This window comes from Gorilla gorilla, chromosome 2 (genome assembly GCF_029281585.2).
Source record: "Gorilla gorilla gorilla isolate KB3781 chromosome 2, NHGRI_mGorGor1-v2.1_pri, whole genome shotgun sequence".
Taxonomy (NCBI): Eukaryota; Metazoa; Chordata; class Mammalia; order Primates; family Hominidae; genus Gorilla; species Gorilla gorilla.
The window spans coordinates 30,879,463-30,901,625 of NC_086017.1; the positions used below are offsets into that span (position 1 = coordinate 30,879,463).

A 22,163-nucleotide genomic window follows, 5' to 3' on the forward strand; every position below is an offset into this window, starting at 1 on the left:
CATTCCCAGACAAGTTCTGAGCAGGTTCCCTCATCTACACAAAAGCATCTGATGTTAACCCTTGTGGGGCAGGTGGGAAATTCTGCAGGGACTCCTTTTTTATCTGCCTAGGCATTTGGCGGTCTTGCTAACTGAGCAAACCAACTTGAGTTCCTTAAAAACTTATACCCTTTCGGGCCTTGAGGCTTTCAAACATACTTTGCTTCTGTCTGAAATGCTCTTCCTTTCCTCCTTTTTAAAATTAATACCGCTTCAGAGCTCATCTCAAACATTGTTTCCTCTAGAAAGCCTTTTATGACTTTCCCAACCTTGCAGTGTCACTGTGTAGGCTGTTAAGCCATACACTTCTGCTCTTTATAGTCCTTTTTAAAAAGTAATTTAGATAATTATGTAATTGCTTTTTAAATGTCTATCTCTTCCACTAAAATATCACTTTCATGAGGGAACAGACTGTATATTTTTCACTGCTGTTTTCTAAGCATTTCTTTGTACGTTTGAAGCATTCAGTAATATTTTGGATGGATGGATGGATGGATGGATGGATAAGTGAGTGAAGAGTAACTCACTAGTTGATATCTGCCGGATTCTGTCCTCCATCTCTCTTTCTAAACTTCTAGAAAGTTCATGATAGCTATATTTTGAGCACTGCATCTGTGGGAGTCTTTTTCCCAATAGTGAAGAATTACCTTCTTTCCCTTCGCAGGTATAGCTGTAAGTTAATCAGTAATTTTCAAATGCTCGTAATTTTGTAAAATAATGAACTTTGCATCCTTTCAGCTGTTAGTGTGATATGCTGATATGAAATATGAAGCCTGGATATTGAGGAGCTAAAAGCCTGAGAGAGCCCCTTCCCTGAGAAGCTTTAGGTGAAAAAAAATGTCAGAGGGTGAAATTAGGGTTGCTATGGAGTGTTTCTTCGTGGAAGATTCCAAGAGTTGATTGAGGTAGTTATCAGAATTACAGCCCTAGATACAAGCAAATACATATTAGCAAGGTGGATTACACAAGAGAAAATGTCTGCTCACGGAGGAAACATTCAGCAAACTTATTCTCTTGGACAGAGTTTTACAGACTATCTTGTGAAAACTTCATCCCCTATGTACTTACCTTGCCAGCCACATTAAGAGAAGTGCCTTATTCCTGGTAATTCACCCCTCGACCATTTGCATGCTTACAAATTTCCAAGTCTGATTGTAGAATATGAAATTTCCAGAAGACTGGAAATACAGGTATTAGTAAACAAACTGCTATACTTGTTTCAGAAATACAGTATTAGTAGTGTGTCAGGATTAAGGTTAGTTCTACTAACAGAAAAGCAAAATAATAATAGCTTAAACAATAAAACAATTTAAAAATGTAACAATGTAGGCATAAGTGGCTCAGAGCTAGTTCAGATCTTTCACAGTATTGGGAACCAGACCTAGCTTCTGCCTCTTCCATCTCCAGGGTACTGCCATAATCCAGTGTTACCTAAAATCCATATTATAGCCTGTGAAAAAAGCACAATGGGAAGGCAAGGACATGTTCGAGAAAGTACACACATGGCTTCTGCTCACATCTCAACGGCCAGAATTTAGAGATGTCCACAGCTTGCTCTGAGGCAGGTTGAGGATAAATGTATTCATTATCATGACTTATCATGTACCTGCTTAAAACTGAAGATACCAATGTTATGAGAGGCAAAGAAGAGCATATTTTATGGGAAAACTAACGATATTTACTATAGTAAGTAAATCTAATATTCTTTAATTTCTATTCTAACTTTCTATTTCTAACTTCTCACTCAACTTTTTTTCTAGAGTTGATTTCCAGGACAGATATTTTTTGGGATACTTTCAGCCTCTGGTTAAATAAGTCAATGATAATCAAAAATATTGGCAACTAATGTCACCATGAGACTCAGGGAAATTCATACACGGAAAAACAAGTAGCTAGAAATGTGTAACATAAGTTAACTGAGTTACTGTGTTTTTCTTGAAGCAAACAAAGATTTGAGAATGTAGACTATGTGTGCTGGGGGCTCCATGTCCTTTTCGATTTCTTTATGCATTCTTAAGTAGAAAAAAGCAGAGTGCTTGTGTTTTTTTTCTAGTTAATTCTGGCTCTGATCTGTGACATCCTCTGAATTTAGGAAGAAGCCATCTTTTATCCCACTTATGGCACCTCAGGTTCACATTGCTGGTCCAGATGCAAAACACAGTCAATCTTCTTTGATTTATCCCCAAACATAACTCACATAAAGCATTATTATATAAAATAGAATTTACTGAAGATTTTTTTGTAATGCTGAATGTGTGCTTTTCATGTTAAACATTTATGTTGAAGACACATTGTTTATTAGTAGTTGGGTGTTTTTTAGAGTCTCTGAAATTTCTGTGGACATAGTCTCTAGCTTCTGCTCTACCTTTCCCTCTCTTCTCTGCTCTCCATCCCTTTCCAAGTTTCTATTTCTTATCTAGAACAATTTAGCTTTCTTCTCTTTCTTATTTTCCTCTCATTTCTGTTTATACAAAAATATTCTTTTAATTATGGATGATTCTTAGCTATTTTTTGATACCAGGTATTAAATATTGGTATGTTTTTGTATTATTTTGTTTTGTCTTGCTGTATGTGTCTAACAGTATGCATTTCCCTAGATCAGAACCATTCAGTATAAATATAATGTGAGTCATATGTTTACTTTTGCATTTTCTAATAGTCACATTAATGAATTAAAAAAACTCAGGTATAACAAACATTAATTGTATATTTTATTTAACCAAGTAAGTTTAAAATATTATCTCAAGATGCAACCAATATAAAAATTATTGAGATATTTAATCTTTTTCATTGTACTAAGTCTTTATAATCTGGTGTGTATTTTATACCTCCAGCCCATCTGAATTCAGATGCTAAATTTTCATTGGATATGCTTGATCTCTCTTTAGATTTCATAAAATTTGTAGTGGAATTATTAGACTTACATACTCAAGTCATTCCAAACATAAATAAAAGTTTTTCAGTAATTGAACTGAATATCAGAAATAATTTTCCTTTAATACTCATATCTATGATGACAAAACATGTTAATATTTTATAAGAAAATGGATTTACTTTGAAGCAAAAGCATATCAGTTTTAAAACTTTATCTGTCCAAATTAGGTAAATTAACTAATGTGTCAACTTGGAATTACTAATATTAAACTCAAAGGAAAGCTGCATAAACTGAAGGGCAATTCCAAATTTGACAATATGAACAAAACATTTTAGAAGTTTTCCTTGTAGTTTTGCAGCTAGTTTACACAGCACAGTCAATTCTGCAAATTGATTCACATTAGAAAAATTTGTAACATCAATATTATTGTATTTTTAAAAGTTTTCATTTCAAAATAAATGTTAGTACCTCTCTACTCTGCTCACAAATAAGGTCTTTATTTGAAACTTTAAATTTAGCTTGTTCATATGCAATACAAAAAAGTCCTACATTATATTGCCATTTTTATTTGCTTACTGAATATTTGGTAAGTACGTTTTTATTTCAAGAAAATTTAGAATTGGAGTTACAGTATATTATGTATTTCTAAAACTTCTGGCTCAACCAGTGAGCACTGGCAAAGAACTTAAGGTCATTAGATATGTTGTCTTTTATTTCTTTCAATAGTTCCAAAAACTGGTTATGATTCACGTATTTATGACACATTTTATAGCTTACTTCAAAAACCAGACCATAAAGACTTTCAACATGTATCATACAGTGGAACAAAGCAGTAAGGGAGCTATCAATCTCTATTTTTAAAATTTAGTAAGTCTGGGTTTTTGACCTAATATAGAGCACTGTTTACTGATATTTTAAAATACATATATATAGCTGAAATCATTCTTTAAAGATGTAAAATATTCAAAAGTATCTATGCCCCGAGGTTGATATTTTAGGCTGCAAGTTGACAACATTGACTTATAAATTTGAAAGTCCATTGAAACAAAATATGCCCAACTATTTAATTGGGCATTATGTTTTATATTGTAATTTTTTTGTAAAGCCAAAAAATTACTTACAATATTTAAAATGTATAATTAACTAATCTTTGATATTGTTAGAAAGGTGTACAATGGGAATTGTTTTGTACCTTAACTTTCAAATTTAACTTAACTTTTAAAATCTTTTTCTTCTTGACTTGCTAACTTAATTTTCATAATTGAAATAATAATTTATTTGCCATCTCTTTATCTAAAACTGACTTTTTGAGCATGCACAGGAATCTAAGCTGTTTTATAGCTCGTGGATATTATAATCTCAGATCTTGTTAAAAATCATTTATAAATTTTTGACATTTAATTTTTATTTAAGTGATTAATTCATTCAATTCTCTTTTGGCTGTTTATATATGATTTGCTATCAAGTTTACTATGTTCACTTGATATTGCTCTCTTTATTATTTCCAAGATTGTTTTTGTAAATCGAGCAACTTCTCCATTTTGCTCTGCTGCAGCAATTTATTTATTTTTTCTGAAGAGGAATCAGACTATGTTAAGGAATAAATCATATAAGACCAATCAAGCCTCCTGAGATTGTGGGGCAGACCATGAAAGGAAAAAGACTGATAAAATTAATAGGTTAAATGCTCATGATGTGCCATTACGTGGACTTTAACAATATTTTGATGACATTACACTTCACATAACATCCTTCCTAAAAGACAAAATTATTAATTAGATAATAGCTTTAAATTTTAAAACTAGATAAACTAACCCCTTCCCCCAGTAGGTTTTGTTATTTTAGAATTGTGCAGGGCTTTAGTATTGTTTCATCTTATTTTTTTAATTGACAGATAAAAATTGTGTATATTTGGTGTAAATAAGATGTTTTGAAATACATATACATTCTGGAATGGCTAGATCAATTTAATTAACATATGCAGTACCTCACAAACATCATTTATTTGAGGCAAATAAAATCCATTCTGTTAGAATTTTCAAGTGTAAGTACATTGCTGTTAACTTTAATCACTGTGTTGCACTATAGATCTCCTAGATTCATCCATGTTATCATAAATGACAGAATTTTCTTCTTTTTAAGGCTGAATAATAGTCCATATGTGTATATATGTATGTATAAATAAAACGTTTTCACTATCCGTTCATCCATTGATAGACACTTAGGTTGATTCTAGAATATGCCACAATGGACAAAGGAGTACAGCTGTCTCTACAGATGGATTTTCTTTCTTTGGCTATATACCAAGAAATGAAATGTCTAGATCATGTGGTAATTCTGTTTTTTAATTTTTTTACAACTCTTCATAACAGTTTTCCATAATAGCTGTACTAATTTACATTTCCATAAACAATGTACAAGAATTCCCTTTCCTCCACATCCTAATACTTGTTATCTTTTGTTTTTCTGATAATAGCCATTCTGAAAGGTGTGAGGTAATGTCTCATTGTAGTTTTGATTTGAATTCCCTGACGATTAGTGGTTTTAAGCATTTTTCATATACCATTGGCCATTTGTATGTCTTGAGAAACATCTATTAAGATCCTCTGCCAGTATTTTAATTAGATTATTTTCCTTGCTATTGAATTCTTTAAGATCTTTATTTTTTGTGTATATATAGATACATATATTATTAATGTTGTTTATTTATTTGTAAATTTATTTTTATAATTTCAACTTTTATTATAGGTTAAAGACTACACCTGCAGGTTTGTTGCATGAGTAAATTCCTGATTCTGAGGCTTGGAGTTACAATGATCCCATTACTCAGGCAGTGAGAATATACCCAACAGGTAGATCTTCAAGGCATGCACCCCTCCCTCATTCCCTTGTCTAGTGGTCCCCGGTGTCTATTGTTCCCATTTTTGTGTTCATGTGTATTCAATATATAGCTCCCACTTACAGGTGAGAACATGCAGTATTTGGTTTCCTGTTTTTACTTTAGTTCACTTAAAATAATGCCTTCCAGCTCCAACCATGTTGCTGGAAAGGATATGGCTTTGTTTTTATTTATGGCTGTATAGTATTCCCTGGTGTATATGTACCACGTTTTCTTTACCCAATCCACTGCTGATGGGCACCTAGGTGGATTCCAGGTCCTTGATATTGTGAATAGCACTGCAATAAACCTACAGATGCGTGTGTGTTTTTGATTGAATGAACAATTTTCCTTTGAGTATATACCCAGTAGTGGGGTTGCTGGATTGAGTCGTAGCTATATTTTAAGATCTTTGAGAACTCTTCACATTTTGCACATTAACTCTATTATATATATGGTTTGCAAATTTTTTTCATACAGTAGATTGTCTCTTCACTCTGTTGATTTTTTAAATTGTATAGTACCTTTGTTTTAATGAATCTTATGTGTCCATTTTTCTTCACTTTGTTTTATTTTAGTAGTTATACAGTTTCAGGTCTTATGCTTTAAATCTTTTATCCAATTTGAGTTTATTTTTATACATGGTGTGAGATAAAGATCCAGTTTTCTTCTTCTCCCTCTCTGTCACCAGGCTGGATTGTAATGGCACAATCTTGGCTCACTGCAACCTTGGCCTCCTGGGTTCAAGTGATTCTCCTGGCTCAGCCTCCTGAGTAGCTGGGATTACAGGCACCCGCCACCACACCCAGATAATTTTTGTATTTTTAGTAGAGATGGGGTTTCACCAGGTTGGCCAGGCTGGTCTCGAACTCCTGACCTCAGTTGATCCACCCGCCTTGGCCTCCCAAAGTGCTGAGATTACAAGTGTGAGCCACCATGCCTGACCCCAGTTTTATTCTTCTACATATACATATACATATCCAGTTCTGCCAGCACCACTTGTTGAAGAGACTCCCCTTTCTGCGTTGTGTAATTTTGGCATCTTTGTCAAAAATCAATTGATGGTAAATGGATGAATTTATTTCTAGGCTCTATATTCTGTTCCATTGGTGTAGATATCTATTTTTAGGCCAATACAATGCTGTTCCAAAGACTATAGCTTTGTAGTAGATTTTAAAGTCAGGTAGTATGATGCCTCTAGCTTTGTTCTTTTTGTTAAAGATTGCTTTGGCTATTAGTGTCTTGTGGTTCCATGTGAATTTTAGGATTTTCTTCCTGTTTCTGTGAAAAATGCTACTGGAATTTTGAGAGAGAATCAATCTATAGATCTCATTACATAGTGAAATATTTTAACAATCCATGAACATAGAATATTTTTCTGTCTATATTTGTGTCTTCTTCAGTTTCTTTCATCAAAGTTGTATAGGTTTGGTGTGTATACTCTTCGCCTTCTTGGTAAAATTTATTCCTAAGTATTTATTTATTTATTTTTATTTATTTATTTTTTTGAGATGGAGTCTTGCTCTGTCACCCAGGCTGGAGTGCAGTGGTGCGATCTCAGCTCACTGCAACCTCCGCCTCCTGGGTTCACACCATTCTCCTGCCTCAGCCTCCCAAGTAGCTGGGACTACAGGCGCCCGCCACCACGCTTGGCTAATTTTTTGTATTTTTTTAGTAGAGATGGGGTTTCACCGTGTTAGCCAGGATGGTCTCGATCTCCTGACCTCTGGATCCGCCAACCTTGGCCTCCCAAAGTGCTGGGATTACAGGCGTGAGCCACTGCACCTGGCCCTTCTTCCTCAGTATTTTATGTTTGTTTTGTTTGTTTTGTTTTGGGGGTTTTTTTTAGCTATTGTAAGTTGATTTTTCTGATTTCTTTTTTGGAAAGTTCATTGTTAGTGTATGGAAACTCTACTGATTTTTGTATGTTAATTTTTGTATCCTGCAACTTTACGGACTTTAAATTAGTTCTAATAGATTTAGTTGGTGTCTTTAGAGTTCTAGATGGTAAGATTATATTGTCTGCAGAGACAATTTAATTATTTTCTTCTGATTTAGATGCCTTTAAATCTTTCTCTTGCCTAATTGCTGTGGCTAAAACTTGCTGTATTATGTTGCATAAAAGTGAGAGGAGTGGGCATCCTGGTCTTGTTCCTGATCTTAGAGAAAGAGTTTTCAGGCTTTTACCATTGAGTATAATGTTAGCTGTGGCCTGTCATATATGGCCTTTATTATGTTGAGTTATACTACCCCTATACCAAATACGTTGAGAGGTTTTATCATGACAATGTGCTTTTCAGTGCATTAAATTTTAATTACCATATCTATTTTTCAAACTAGAAAAGCGATTTGCTTAAATTAATTATAAAATAATAATACATATTTTAATCCATTTATAAATTACAATTTACATAGGTACTGTTGTAACTGCTGCTGTTTGCATAAAATACTCAAATAAAAATACTACAATCTTAAATCAGTACATAGTGAAATATCATTCAAACTGAATCAATCCATAGACACCAACTAGATTGGTGAACAGCTTATGTGTAATACTAGTAATGATTAGTGTTCCCAACATGTGCAGTAAAATACAATAATAATATCTCACATGATGCAATAGTTAAAGTGAAATATAGCTCTATCAAAATAATAAAGTTGTGTAACACAAATGTATTTTATACTGCTTAGGTTTTAAAATTTGAATAAATTAAAATTAAATAAAATGAAATGTTAAGTTTTTGCTAGCCACATTCAGATGTTCAATAGCCAAATATGACTAGTGGCTACCGTATTAGATAGAACAGTTCTAGATTCTACATTGGCGTTTGTTAATGTTTCACACTCTCAGTGTTTCATAATATTCAACATGTCTCTTTCTCCTGCTTTTTTTTAAATTATATTTTCTAATTCTTCCTATCTAGCACATTGCCTGAATGTCAGTGAATATTATGCAAATGAATAAATAAACAACCCTATACTTTGCCACTGTTTTTGTTCCTTCCATTATTAAGCTTCTCCAATATATTTAGAGTGATCTTTTTGAAGAAAGAGTAAAACCCAATTAATTTATCATCTCTCAATTTTTATCAGTATATTTCAGATAATTTTATTTAATTCTTTCTTAAAATCTCTTGTTATGAAAATATCAATCACAACCATAGAGAGAAAAATATCAAATACCCCATCCAAAGCACCCTGTTTTAACAATCATCAATATATAGCCAATCTTTTTTCATCTATATTCTCCAAATCCCTGCTCCACCACCAAAACTGTTGGAGTACTTTAAAGGAAATCACAAACTCATTCACTCAGAAACACTTCACTATGTTACTGTAAAAGATAAACTCTTTTAGAAACATTAACACAGTAGCAATTACACATCTACAAAATTTTTAAAAAATCACAAAATACCTATTCAGTGTTCAAATTTCCATAATCATCTCCTAAGTGAGTTTGAAATTTTGTCCAAGTCTGAATCCAGACAAATTCCACACATATCTGTTAATTATCTCTTAATCTATAATAATTTCTTCTACATTTATTTTATTTACTGATATTTGTTTACTGAGGAAACAAGATCAATTTTCTTACAGAATTATCCACATTCTTTATTTTTCAGGGACACCCCTATGTTGTATTGTTCAACATGTCTCTTTCTCTTGCTTTTTTTTTTTTTTTTTTAAATGGAGTGGTAGTCAAATCTAGGGACCACATCAGTTTTTAAACTAATATGCATCCAGCAGGTTTGGTGTCAACTCTCTCTGATAAGCTCAATTACTACCACTCATCTGAATTTTTCTAGTCACCAAATATTGGTGCTATCATTCTCACATATTCTCTCGTTCTCTGTGGGTTTATGCCTCTTTAAAAACCTTTTAAATGTAAATTCAGAACGGTGTGGAAACAAATATGTATGTCCAATTGCCATACTTCTCTATTCTCCTTCAACTCAATAATCTACATTTTTGCTTTCTCTTTATCATAGCTGCTTTCTAAAGTTACCAATAGCCTCCACTTGAGCAATTCCCACTGATAATGTGTTTTCATTAACACACCATTTCACAAAGGGCTTTAATCCCTTCATATTATGGGGACCAGTTTCTCCTGGTTCTTCCTCTATATCTGTACTCTTTCATTTATGAAGTTCTTCCTCATTTTTTCCTCTTCACCTGTCTCTTAAGAAACAGATTTTTTTGTCCTGTCGTTATATATTTTTATAGAGACCTTTCTATTTTTTAGACAACTGAAGACTCTCCAAATGTGAACTCATCATTCTCTTGCGGACACATATGTAAACTCTATATGAGCAGTAAATATGTTTTCTTTATGCACAATTTTATTTCCAGCCCTCATAAGTAACTGGCATAGAGTAGGTGTATAATAAATGCTATAGAATGATTTAATCCATGAATAAAATCATTTTAAAGGGAAGTTATATTTTCTTATATCTCTAACTAGATATCTTTCATTCCCTTCATTGGATTTTCTTTCTCTGCCACCAGGTAAATGTTGTTCCCCAGGTTTTGTCCTGGGTCTTCTACTTGTCTCATTCTAAATTCCTTTTCTATGTTTTCTCTTAAACAACCATGACTGTGGCTACCTGTTAATACTGGTGCCTTCTTACATTTGGATTTCTAGTTCCAGATTTTACATAAAGTTCCAGGTTCATATTTTCAGTTTCCTACTGTGTACCGTCAGGTCTCACTCTTGCCCCTAAAACTTAACACTTTCTGTGTCTGACACTCTGGTCCCATCATCCCTCACAGTCCATTCTTTATCTTTCACTTAGTATCCTGGATTAATAGCCACCAGTTTGTCTGGGATATCTCCCCACATCAGTGAATCAGTTGCCAAATCCTGTGTCATCCAGTCCACAGAGTTTTGAATCCAGTTGCCTTTTTATGTTAATATTGCTACTATCTGGCCAATGTCCCTATTTTCCCTTGCCTCATGGCAACCCTTTCGTAACTGATCTCATCACTATTCTTTCTTACTGTTATCTATCTCCTACTGGATGATTATCTCTGCAAAAATCGAACTTAACTGCATATCTCCCTTAAATAAAACCTCTTTTGCTCCCATTGTCACCGAAGGACCTGACAACCTGTCTTTCTACACTTCGCCTACAATCAGTGTCCTTCACCCTTAACTCTGTCTCTTTCCCTTTATATTAGGTTATAGTGGGCTCTCTATTACCAAGCCCAGTGGAATTATTTTGTCCTTTATTACCTCTCTGTGTCATCTTTAAGAGAAATACATATATATTTCTCTCTACTTAGAATGGCCATCTGTTTCTTCATCACCTGAGGAATCATTCAATATGACTTTCAAATGAATATTCAGAGGATTTTCTAATGTAGAAACATAGGTATTCATCTAAAATCATTTCAAAAACCATCTCCCTTTATTTAAGAATGTTATTCTCTTCTACAGAAAAGCCTCTAGTGTTTACTGGGGAGATTTGTGTTGTGGGAAGAAGGGGACAGTGCTGAACTGCACCCAACCTAACAAATCAATCCTGATAATTAGTTGAGTGGCAGATGGGGAGCCCAGCCATGCTCACACCTTTCTGAGAACCAGCTCAATTCCCATCTCTGCTCTGACACATTCTTGCAGGTAGTTAGCCACTCTCTGTGGGTTTTTTTTTTTTTGCACTCTGTTCATAGTTCCATTAAAGAACTTGTTATATAGCTTTCTAGTCATTTGTTGACATATCTACTAAAATGTGAATTTCTTAAGGGCAAGTCCATTTTATCTTTATATTTCTGCATATGTAGTTTATTCTAAGCTCATTTATTTTGAATGAATAAATTTGGGGAGGAGACAACAAAGTATGAGAGATATGTTTAAAACCTATAAATGCAAAACCTTGAATGGAAAGCTTGTTCTTGATAGTTTTTAAGTTCTTGGATGATGTATTTCTAGAGGGTAGACAGTACCTGCCAAGGCATAAATTTTTAATAAAGGGCTCCTTTTTTAAAGAGATCTTTAAAATATCACAGTTTCTTAGGTCTGTGCATTGAGATTTCAGTTTATCTGTAACAGAACTACTTATTTAGGAACCTTTTAAATGGCCTGGGGTATGGAGACCAGCTCTTCATGGTCCCCTTTGTGACATAAGTAAGGCCACAGCTCCTGTGATTTCTGGTATGTCAAATTGCTAACTAGGAAACAGAAGGGGGACTTTGTCTAAGAATCCCAGCATCTACTTGGAAGCAAACAGACAGTACGTTTCCCTTCACTCATTTCAGATAAAAATATTATTTTATTTAAAATTATTGCAGGTGCTGTGTAAATAACATTTTAATCCATAGTCATTTTATAAATGGTATTGTGTTGGCCCATATGCTAGTTTCTACCTTCTTAAAATATGTAACCAAGAACATGAGCACTCTCAAGAATAGGTTTTCTTTATTTTTTTAATTTTAGTGTTAGGCAGATTTACTTGACCTTCAACCAGTATTGGTAGCAGGTAAGTTTAATGAGATTCTTGGAATAACATCACCTTTGGGAAGCAGAAAATCTAAGCTTGAGTAACCTGCGTTGCTAGGGGGAAAGAAGAAGTTTAAGTCTGACAACTCTAGTAAGTGCTCTAAATCCAAATATCCAGCAAGAGATTTGTTTTGGGCAATACTAACTACATATGTGCGTGTGAAGTAAAAAAGTTACAATTTGGAGCCTATAAGTGGCACCACATTAGGAGCTGTGTAGGTATATGGACCTTGTATTATCAGGTAGACAAATTTCTGAAGGACTGTGCAGGATTCTGCTTCAATAATGACAGCAGTATTACTTTCACCAGGCTCCAGATTGTTCTACTCCTGATGTCAGGAGGAAGCTGATTTACCTTTGGAATGAGATAACCTCTGGGATCCCTGAACAGTTAAAGGGCAGACAGAAATAAGGCTTGGTGAGAACTGATGAGATTCCTGCTAATAAGTCAAGATGAATTTGCATGATTAAAGAATTATTAATTAAAGAATAAAGAGATGACATATATTTGTTCTCTGCATCTGTGGCTCATAATAGTTACACAGAGTAGTTTGTAGAAGTTTTTTTTGCATACTTTGTGAAAGTCCAATGTTGTGACATCACTAACTGAGATCATGCAGTTAAGGGTACTTAATAAGGTGAAAATATACACATGAAAGAAACTTTATGATACATTATTAGTATGAATTTAAAATTTACATAAGAACACCTAAGAAACTATAATAGAGCAATTACTCTTGTGAAACTATTTTAAATAATTTGAAAGAAGTAACTTATCAACAGTATTTTCCTAATCCTTTCCCACAAGGCAATGAAGACGGGCAAGGAACATATGCCAGTGCACATCTGTTATAAGCCATTTATCCCAGACTGTGATGCGGGTGTGCTTAAGTCTGAAATGCAAGTGACTCGTACTTACAGGCAAAATACATTCCAGCTGAGGAAAAAAGTAAGACTTTTATTGTCCTTTATGACCTGTTTAATCCTGTTGCTTTACATTCATTATGGATGTCTCTGGATGGTGCTAAAATAGGTGACAAGTGGAAGATTAAATCACATTCAGTCAACCACTTGTTTTGCTCATACTGTGCCAAAAATAAATATGCCATTTAAATATTTTCACCAAGTTTACTGATTTTTTTCTCTATAATAGTCTTTATTATTTCCTTTCTTTTTCTCATTTTGAATACAATTTGCTTGTCTAATCTAGTTTCTTTTTGTTTGTTTTTTGAGACGGAGTCTCACTCTTGTCACCCAGGCTGGAGTGCAATGGCAGATCTCGGCTCACTGCAACCTCGGCCTCCCAGACTCAAGCGATTCTCTCACCTCAGTCTCCTGAGTAGCTGGGATTACAGGCACCTGCCACCATGCCCAGCTAATTGTTGTACTTTTAGTAGGGATAGGATTTCACCATGTTGGCCGGCTGGTCTCGAAATCCTGACCTCAGGTGATCCGCCCGCCTTGGCCTCCCAAAGTGATGGGATTACAGGCGTGAGCCGCCGCGTTCAGCCTGTCTTATCTAGTTTCTTAAGGTAGAGGTTTAGGTTTATTTATCTGAGATCTTTCTTCTTTGCTAATGTAGGTGTTTACAGCTATAGATTAACCTCTTAGCACTGTTTTGTTACATTCTATCTATTTTGTTGTGTTTTACTTTTCATTCAACTCAAGTATTTCTAATTTCCTCTGTGATGTCTTCTTTGACCCATTAGAGATGTTAAAACACTTGAGAAAGTTCTGTGACCCACTCCATCCACAATGGAGAGGTGTTTAGCAGGAGGTGAGTTTGAGTGAGTTCAAATGATGAGACTGATATTTCTCCCTGTATTACCAGCAATATGAGCTGATATACTCAAGACTACCACTGAGCTGGGAAGTTGGAGATGGGACTAGTGTAAGTTAAAACATCAGAAATCTCACTGGTCTTATGGATAGTCATTCATTTTTTTGACTCAATATGACTTGGGTTGCTGCAAAGCTTTGATTAATTTCCAAAGTTTTGAAAAGTTGATTCTGACCGTTTTTTTTTTCAGGGATTTTTGTTGCTGATTTAATGGAGTGACAGCCTTTCAGAAGTCTTTAAATTCACCATTTTCACTGATGTCACCCTGTTACCAGAAAGGAGTCCTAATTCTGACCCCAAGAGAAGGTCCTTAAATCTCGTGCAAGAAAGATTTCAGGGTAAGTCCACAGGGTAAAGTGAAAGCAAGTTTATTAAGAATTAAAGGAATAAAAGAATGGTTACTCCATAGGCAGAGCAGCCCCAAGGGCTGCTGGTTGGCTATTTTTATGGTTATTTCTTGATTATATGCTAAACAAACAAAAATGGATTATTCATGAGTTTTCTGGGAAAGGGGTGGGCGATTCCTGGAACTGAGAGTTCCTCCCCTTTTTAGACCATATAGGGTAACTTCCTGACGTTTATAAACTGTCATGGTGCTGGTAGGAGTGTCTTTTAGCATGCAAATTCATTACAATTAGAGTATAATGAGCAGTGAGGATGACTAGGGGTCACTTTCTTCACAATCTTGGTTTTGGTGGGATTTGGCCGTTTTCTTTACCTCCTGCTGTTCTATCAGCAAGGTCTTTGTGACCTGTATCTTGTGCTGACCTTCTGTCTTACCCTGTGACTTATAATGCCTAACCTTTTGGGACTGCAGCCCAGTAGGTCTCAGTCTTATTTTACTGAGCACCTATTCCAGATGGAGTAGATCTGGTTCAAATGCCACTGACAACCCAAACATTTTTTAAAAATGTTTAGACATACAAAAGGAGACAGGTAGACATATAAAAGGAAATTCCAATAACTTGGTCTCCAACTTAAAGTAAGTATGTCTTTATTGAACACTCATGTGATTGGAAATGTGGAAGGGCTTTTAATGTATTATTTAATTATTTTAACACCTAAAAGGGGTTGGTACCATTAGTCACTCCCATTTTACAGATGAGAAAGCTGAGACTGAGAAAATGAATTACCTGGCCTAGATGTCAAAACAAGAAGGTTGACTTTGAGAGCCATTGCTTTTATTAAGTGTAATATTAGGTTATCTTTTAAAAACTCAAGCTAGGGAGAACTGAAGGTCTTCAAAGAGAGTAAATAACTCCTCATTATGGTGGTTGTTGAGGGCATTCTTACATCATATAAACAATTGGTTTAGAAGATGTCAAAGATGTCTTGAGCATTCACTATGCTCTAATACTCTGCAAAACTTTACCTATAACATCATGTTAGACAAAACAACTTTATGAGATACTTCTATTATTTTCATTTTTAGATGGAAAAATGGTACTTGGAAAGTTTAAATCGTTACCTAAAATCAGTGCCATAGATAAAATTTAGTGCAGGCCTGATTAAATTTTTGACTAAAGTATCTCATTCTCTTCATTACTAATCATTGGATTTAGTGATGCCATTGGGAGCCACAAAAATATGTCAGACTGTTCTCTCATATGGTAACTACTTTCCCGGAAACAGTTGAGGGAAATGAGTGTATGAAAATTTTAGTCTTTATATTGATATTAACTATCATTCAGTTAGCACCTACTGCATGCTACATTCTTGCCATGCATTACCTTTAATTCTCTTATCAACCCAGTAAGGTGGGTATTCTGATTCCCTTTTTTGTAAGATAAAACTAGAGGTCAGAGAATGTAAGTATTTTCTAATGTCACACAGTTAGCAAATGACTGAGCTCAAAATCAATTGCAGGCTTATCTGATATCAGAGTTCAAGCTTTTCCCATTGTGCACAGCTGCTTAGTCCTTTTGTAGACAAAGTACTTGGGAGATATTGTAGGTGATGAAAGGGCATCAATGGCACACAACGGCAAAGCATTATACTCCTGCTAAGACTTAATTGAATGGCCATCCATCTTTTTGAGAATAATTGCTATTTTGGAAGCCCAACATGGAAAATTTCAAACTTAACATAAAAGAAAAGTTATGTTCCACTAAGAAAATAACTTCTCACACACCAGGAAGTCCTCAGATATGGTCAAAAATGTACTAGTTAATGCTTTTCTCTTAGAACCTAAAGAAAAGCAGCAATAAAAGGAGACATTACTTTCATGGACCTGCCATTACTGTGCCAATCCTCAGAAATGAAGCTGGTTCTTATTAGTGTTTTGTTATCATGGGTCACCTCTAATGTTTCCTAATACTGTGCAAGGTTTCTGGGGCATAGAGAGCAGAAAATCCAATCCCAGACCTCAAGAAGTTTACATTGTTTTTCTGCATACATAAAGTTATGTAACATTTCTACAAAATCGTAAGATAATCTGGATCTGAGTAAAGAACAATCTGGTGTTCTTCCTTTGTGTTTTTCAATGATTCACAGCCCATGACTTTAAACCTCAGATATAACAAATGTAACAAAATGGAGAGATGGAAAACTGACTCTTATATCCATGATAATTCAGTTTCTTATAACAATAACAGTTATCGCTTGATGACTAATTACTGTGTTTAAGACATTATCCTAGTTTTACCTGTATGATCATGTTTAATCTTTAAAATAGCCCTCGTATGAAGGCATCAGCATTACTTACCTTCACTTTTAAAATTAGAAAATTAAAACCAGAAGGAGTTAAGCAACACACATGAGATCATACAGCAGTTGGATATTAGGGATGGGGTTTGAACCCAAGAATTTTATCACCCAAGCCCCCTTTAGACTACTGCATTACATAACCTGGCATACAAAGCCAATGAAGTAAAATATGTACTATTAAATTAAATGATGAGGAGTCCCGTACCAGTAGTATACCTCCAATATGAGTAAGGACGTGATTAAAACAAGTTACAAAATAGGGACATATATGGAAAAGTATTTGATGTCTATGGGATGGAAAAGAGTTAATACCTTTTCCATATAAAATGTATTTAGGATAAATAATAAAATGATAGACACACATTGCAATAGACAAAGACAAAAATAAGCATGCTTAGTGGTCAATAATAGGTTTAGACTCTGGTAATTAAACAAATGCAACTCAAAATCTGAATAAAATGCTAATTTAACCTATTGAAATAACAAATATTAGACATTTTAAAAAAAATTTAAAGTTTTGAAGACTGTATGGGGAAAATGACACATTCATACCCATACAATAGTTGTGTTACACTGCAAAGAATGACAGAATAAAAGAAACATATAGTAAGCAGAAATGCAATTATTTATATTAAATGAAAACATAAAATGCCAGTGACTAGGGGTATAATTAAATAGGCTGTAAAAGTAGACATAACTAGAACTCAAAATCTGAGATCAGCCTTGTAGATATAGAAATAAAGACATTGTTCTTTCCCAAAAACTTGTGAGGTATATTCTCTAAGACCTCAAATATGTTTCCCATTCAAAAATTCATATATATATATGAATATGCATATATTATATGTTTATTGCATATATAATTTTTCATGCAATGTTGTACTGTTATAAGTTTTAAAATATCAGGCTTACATCAAATATAAGTTACCTGGCTGTTGAGAATTGTTCTGTATTACATTGCTTAGTTGTATATAGTGATAGAATAAGCTTGAAGGGACAGAGAACAAATTTGAAGCTGAAAGTGTATGTTGTCACTTTTTAAAAATGTTGTTTTATCATAGAAGTAATTGCATTACTATTTTAAGATGAAAGTCTAATTGAATCCTTAATATGATTTAGAATGAAAAGAAACTTTTAAGTGTCCATTAAATCATTCAAATGTACTCACTTGTCAGCTCAAACATTACCTAGAAAGAGCTATATTTTCTCAGTTCAGATATCAAATCCCCTTATTTGCAGATATTTTCTTTCTTACCATAGAAGCGCACTTACATGCTTTCTTAAAGTGCTTTAATGCATGTTTTCAAATTTGATTGTCATAATGGTGTAAACAAAGCAAACGTAATATTCACTATTTTAAATACTAGGAAACTGAGGCATAATGACTTTAAATTGCTCTAAGGCTCACAGAATGTTGGTTATGGAATGTAACAAAGTGGTTTTTTAAAAATTTGATGGGGAGAGTCTGATTGCTTTCTTTGCCTTTTATGGATAGTCATTGAACTGTATTTTTGAAAAGGTACTCTCTATTCATTTGTACATTCATTTAATAAATAACATGCTTTAAATTCTATTAGGACAGTTTGACCTTTCGTTTCCTTTCCTACTTTCTTGACAAAGTTGCCTCTCTGAACAAGTGTTTGTCATCATATATCTGACCCCCAGCCCCTACTCTGCAGGAACAAATGAAACACCCTGTGAATCTCTCAACACTATGTTGTCCAACACAAATATAATGTGAGGCCTCTATGTAATTTAAACTTCCTAGTAGCCACATTTTTTTAAATAGAGAAAAAGGTAAAATTAATTTTATTAGTGCATTTTATTCAATCTAATATTCTAACTTACAATAATATAAACATTATTAATGAGATATTTTGTATTTTTTTGGTACAAAGTCTTTGATATCCCATGTATATTTTATACTTACACACATTCAATTTGAACTAATTACACTAAAAGTGCTCAATAGCTATATGATTGAACAGTGCAGTCTGACGGCAATTGGGACTTCTTATTGACTATTTTGACTCTTGGTTAAATAAAATTGAAATAATTTCAGACTTTAAGTGGACAGTTAGGAATATATCTGCTTTCAAAGTTACCAAGGAAGCTCTGCTCGTTAACTTTATTCTCATACTCTATTATTTTTCATACATTAAAATGTGAACTTCTTTTAATTGACTCTGTGGTTTGTTGTTGTTGTTGTTTTTCTCCTCACTTTGTTCTGACCTTCTTCTTTTCCTTTTCAGTAAGATTTGTCCTGTCTCCACAAGGACCAGGCTTAGAATAGGAATAGTAAATGACCTATCTGGAGAGTAAAGAAATGTTCCTCTTCCCCCCAAATTCCTTTTCTCTTATTGAGGCCTGATTTCCACAGGAGTCTCTTCATTTCTTTTCTTTATTATGTTATTAGTCTGCTAACTTCAATAATAGATAAATTCCAAAATTTCAGTTTCTAAACCCCAAATCTACTTCTCTCTCAGATAGTATGCCAAATTCAGGCTTATTTTCAGCAAGGATTCTGGCATGGGGGATTTGAGGGTGGGGTTTCTATTCCACAAAGTCATTCACACACCCAGCAGACTATGCCTTCTGGAACATATTGTCTCCATGATAGTCCTTTAAAACATTAGCATTGAATAGACAAAGAGCAAGGATAGAGAAGGTACATACACTCCTTAATTATCTTAATCTGGGAAGCAGTACACATCATTTTTACTTATGTTTCATTTGCAAGAACATTCACGCAGGCATCAGATGCAAGGGAGGATGGAAAATGTATCACTGGCTGCTCAGGAAAAAGAGCATAAATCTTTGGTGAACACCAACCCTTTTCTGCCACAAATGTTAATATCTTTTCAACTATAAATCTTGTGGAGGATTTACCTACCCTGAGAAAGCTGCAGTGAAAGACTAGAGTTATAGAGACCTGTGTTCAAATTTTGATTCCAGTACTTGAATAAATTAATCAGCCTTCTTGAGTCTAGTTTTTTCCATCTCTGTCAATATGGTTGGGAGTGGTAGCAAAGATTGAAACTGTTTTTCCAATACCACTATCCTCATATTCTTTATAAAGTGAAATCCAGTTTTGTTTGGGTGGGCAATTCATCCATCTAAAAGCTGCATTTCCTGAATAGGGTTAACATGTAATATATTTTTTGGTCAATGACAAAACTGGTAATTAGTTTCTTTTTGGTTTAGTTTTTGATTGTTGACTGATGCTTCTATATGAGAGTGTGAAAAATTTTAAGTTTCAGTTTCTTTTTTAGAGCAGTGGGAGTAAGTAAGTTTACACTGAATTCCTGAGGAATCAAAAAAGTTGTATACAAAGTAGGATAGATGTGTTATGCTGCAGTAACAAACTATCCAATTGTCAATGGCCTATTTCAACAAAAATTTATGATTCACATAAATTCTGTGAAAATCAAGGTGATTTTCTATGACAACCGGTTTCCATGCAGTAGATCAATGTCGGGCACTGAAGATGCACTTTCTTTCCCTCAAATTTAAAGATTTCCAGGAGAGCTACACAGAGACCTGTAATAAGGTGGCCTGTGTCTAAACTGCGCAGACACTAAATCTTACTTGAAAAGGCAATGAAAGAATGTTTAAATGTGTGACTGTATCTCTAGTTTTTTCCAGTTTTGTATACTGTTTTCCAATTTCTTAATATATGATAAAGTCTAAAAAAATCTGTTTTCAGATTTAAAATGACTATTAATAAGTAGGTTTCTTTTGAAAATACATGAGTACAATTATTTTCTTCTTCACCGCCAACTCTATTTTAATTGAATAAAAATAATTATCTTTTAAAGGTCTCAATGCGAAAGCTGTCTCCAAATTGCTGTTTTCTGAAAGCCGCCAGTTAAAGGGCTACATCTTGCCAAGGTAGACTAATAGAAGTCAAATTCCATTGTAAAAGCAGAACTGAAATTATACCTCGTGCACATCTGGCAACACGTCCTTTTGTACATAAGGCATGAATAAGATTATGTCTTGAATAAATTATCCACTGATTATGACATTTAACTGGCTGTCATAGGTATTCAATTATTTAATTATCTGCCAAAATTCTGTGCCAGATGTTTCCTGTGTCCAGATTTCCATTATGTTACATTTTATTAACAAATTTGCTTCATTTTGAGGGTCCTCACTTAACATACTTGGGCTTGATCAAACTATTTGCTTTTTTCATATTTAAAAACCCAAACTTACACATAAAGCCATCTGAATAATGCATGAAGAGAGTGTGTGGATTCAAATTCATTTGTCCACATTACAGCAACTGTTTGTGCTGGCCCGACTGCTTACTTTGCATGCAGATGTTAAATTGTGCATCTTCGATCTTCTGTTTATAATGCAAAATGACAGTTTGACTTGATTTTATCTAGCAGAAATAACTCAGGCATCCACATTGGTAAATTTGACCCAGAAGGTTTTATGAATATTTAGCAGTGAAACCTGTGGATGAATTAAAATGCATTTTCACAATTTCTGTATATAAGCGTGTACATGTGTGTTCATCACATAGAGTTTTTCAAAAACTGGAGATTTTCCGTCTTGAGCTCCAAAGAGAAACAATTTTCTCTATGAATCAAAAGAGTATAAATAACACTGTTTTTTCCTTTTGGTTTTATCTCCGACTAGAAAATAGCTGTGAGCGATATGCTCAGGACTGTACTATCTGCTTTAGCAAATGTAAAGAAATAAGTTCTTTGAGTCTACATTTTTATTTATACAGAAATTCCTGCAGGATTTTACAAGGACTTGTTGGTCTCTACACTTCTTGTGATAGTAAATGTAACTCCCATTGAGACTAGGAAAAAACCTTGTTCTACAAAACAAGTGACTTTGAAAGCCTTTGATTGCATTGTCCAATGCTGTGTCACAGAGCAGCCATACACTGACACCCAGTAATTAACATAAAAGCAAAAATATCTCAGTAGAAATGCCAAGAACACAGGGAAAGAATGCATGAAGAAAAGAACATGTTTCGTAAATATACAGTTCTTATTTTTGATAAAGCCGGAGTTTCCCGCAATTGTTTTTCCAGTGTTCCTTTTCTACTTAAAATTCTAACTAAATTACTTCAACATTTTCAAAAACCTACTTGGTCTTTCTGCCACATGTTCTGTGTTCTGAGCCCTCCACCATCTACTCTTCTTTGTCAAATCTAGACCCAGCTGCAGGATAAAGTCTGTAAGACCTTGATCTTATCATCTACTATTCCTCTGCGGGGCCTGTGTGAGTTTAGGATGGGGAGTCATCTTTGTAAGGCCCAGATAAAGAGAGAACCAAGTCTAAATAATTCACTTAGCTGTTGGGA

The 22,163-nt window shown here is 34.2% G+C and overlaps 1 long non-coding RNA gene across 1 annotated transcript; it reads left to right on the forward strand.

Moving 5' to 3' along the window:
* Positions 1–5,689: 5,689 nt before the first annotated feature.
* Positions 5,690–20,781, forward strand: LOC129532708 (uncharacterized). The gene is made up of 4 exons (XR_008678555.2): positions 5,690–5,766; positions 13,097–13,237; positions 14,319–14,466; positions 20,653–20,781. It is a non-coding gene; the product is annotated as an uncharacterized lncRNA (long non-coding RNA).
* Positions 20,782–22,163: the final 1,382 nt, after the last annotated feature.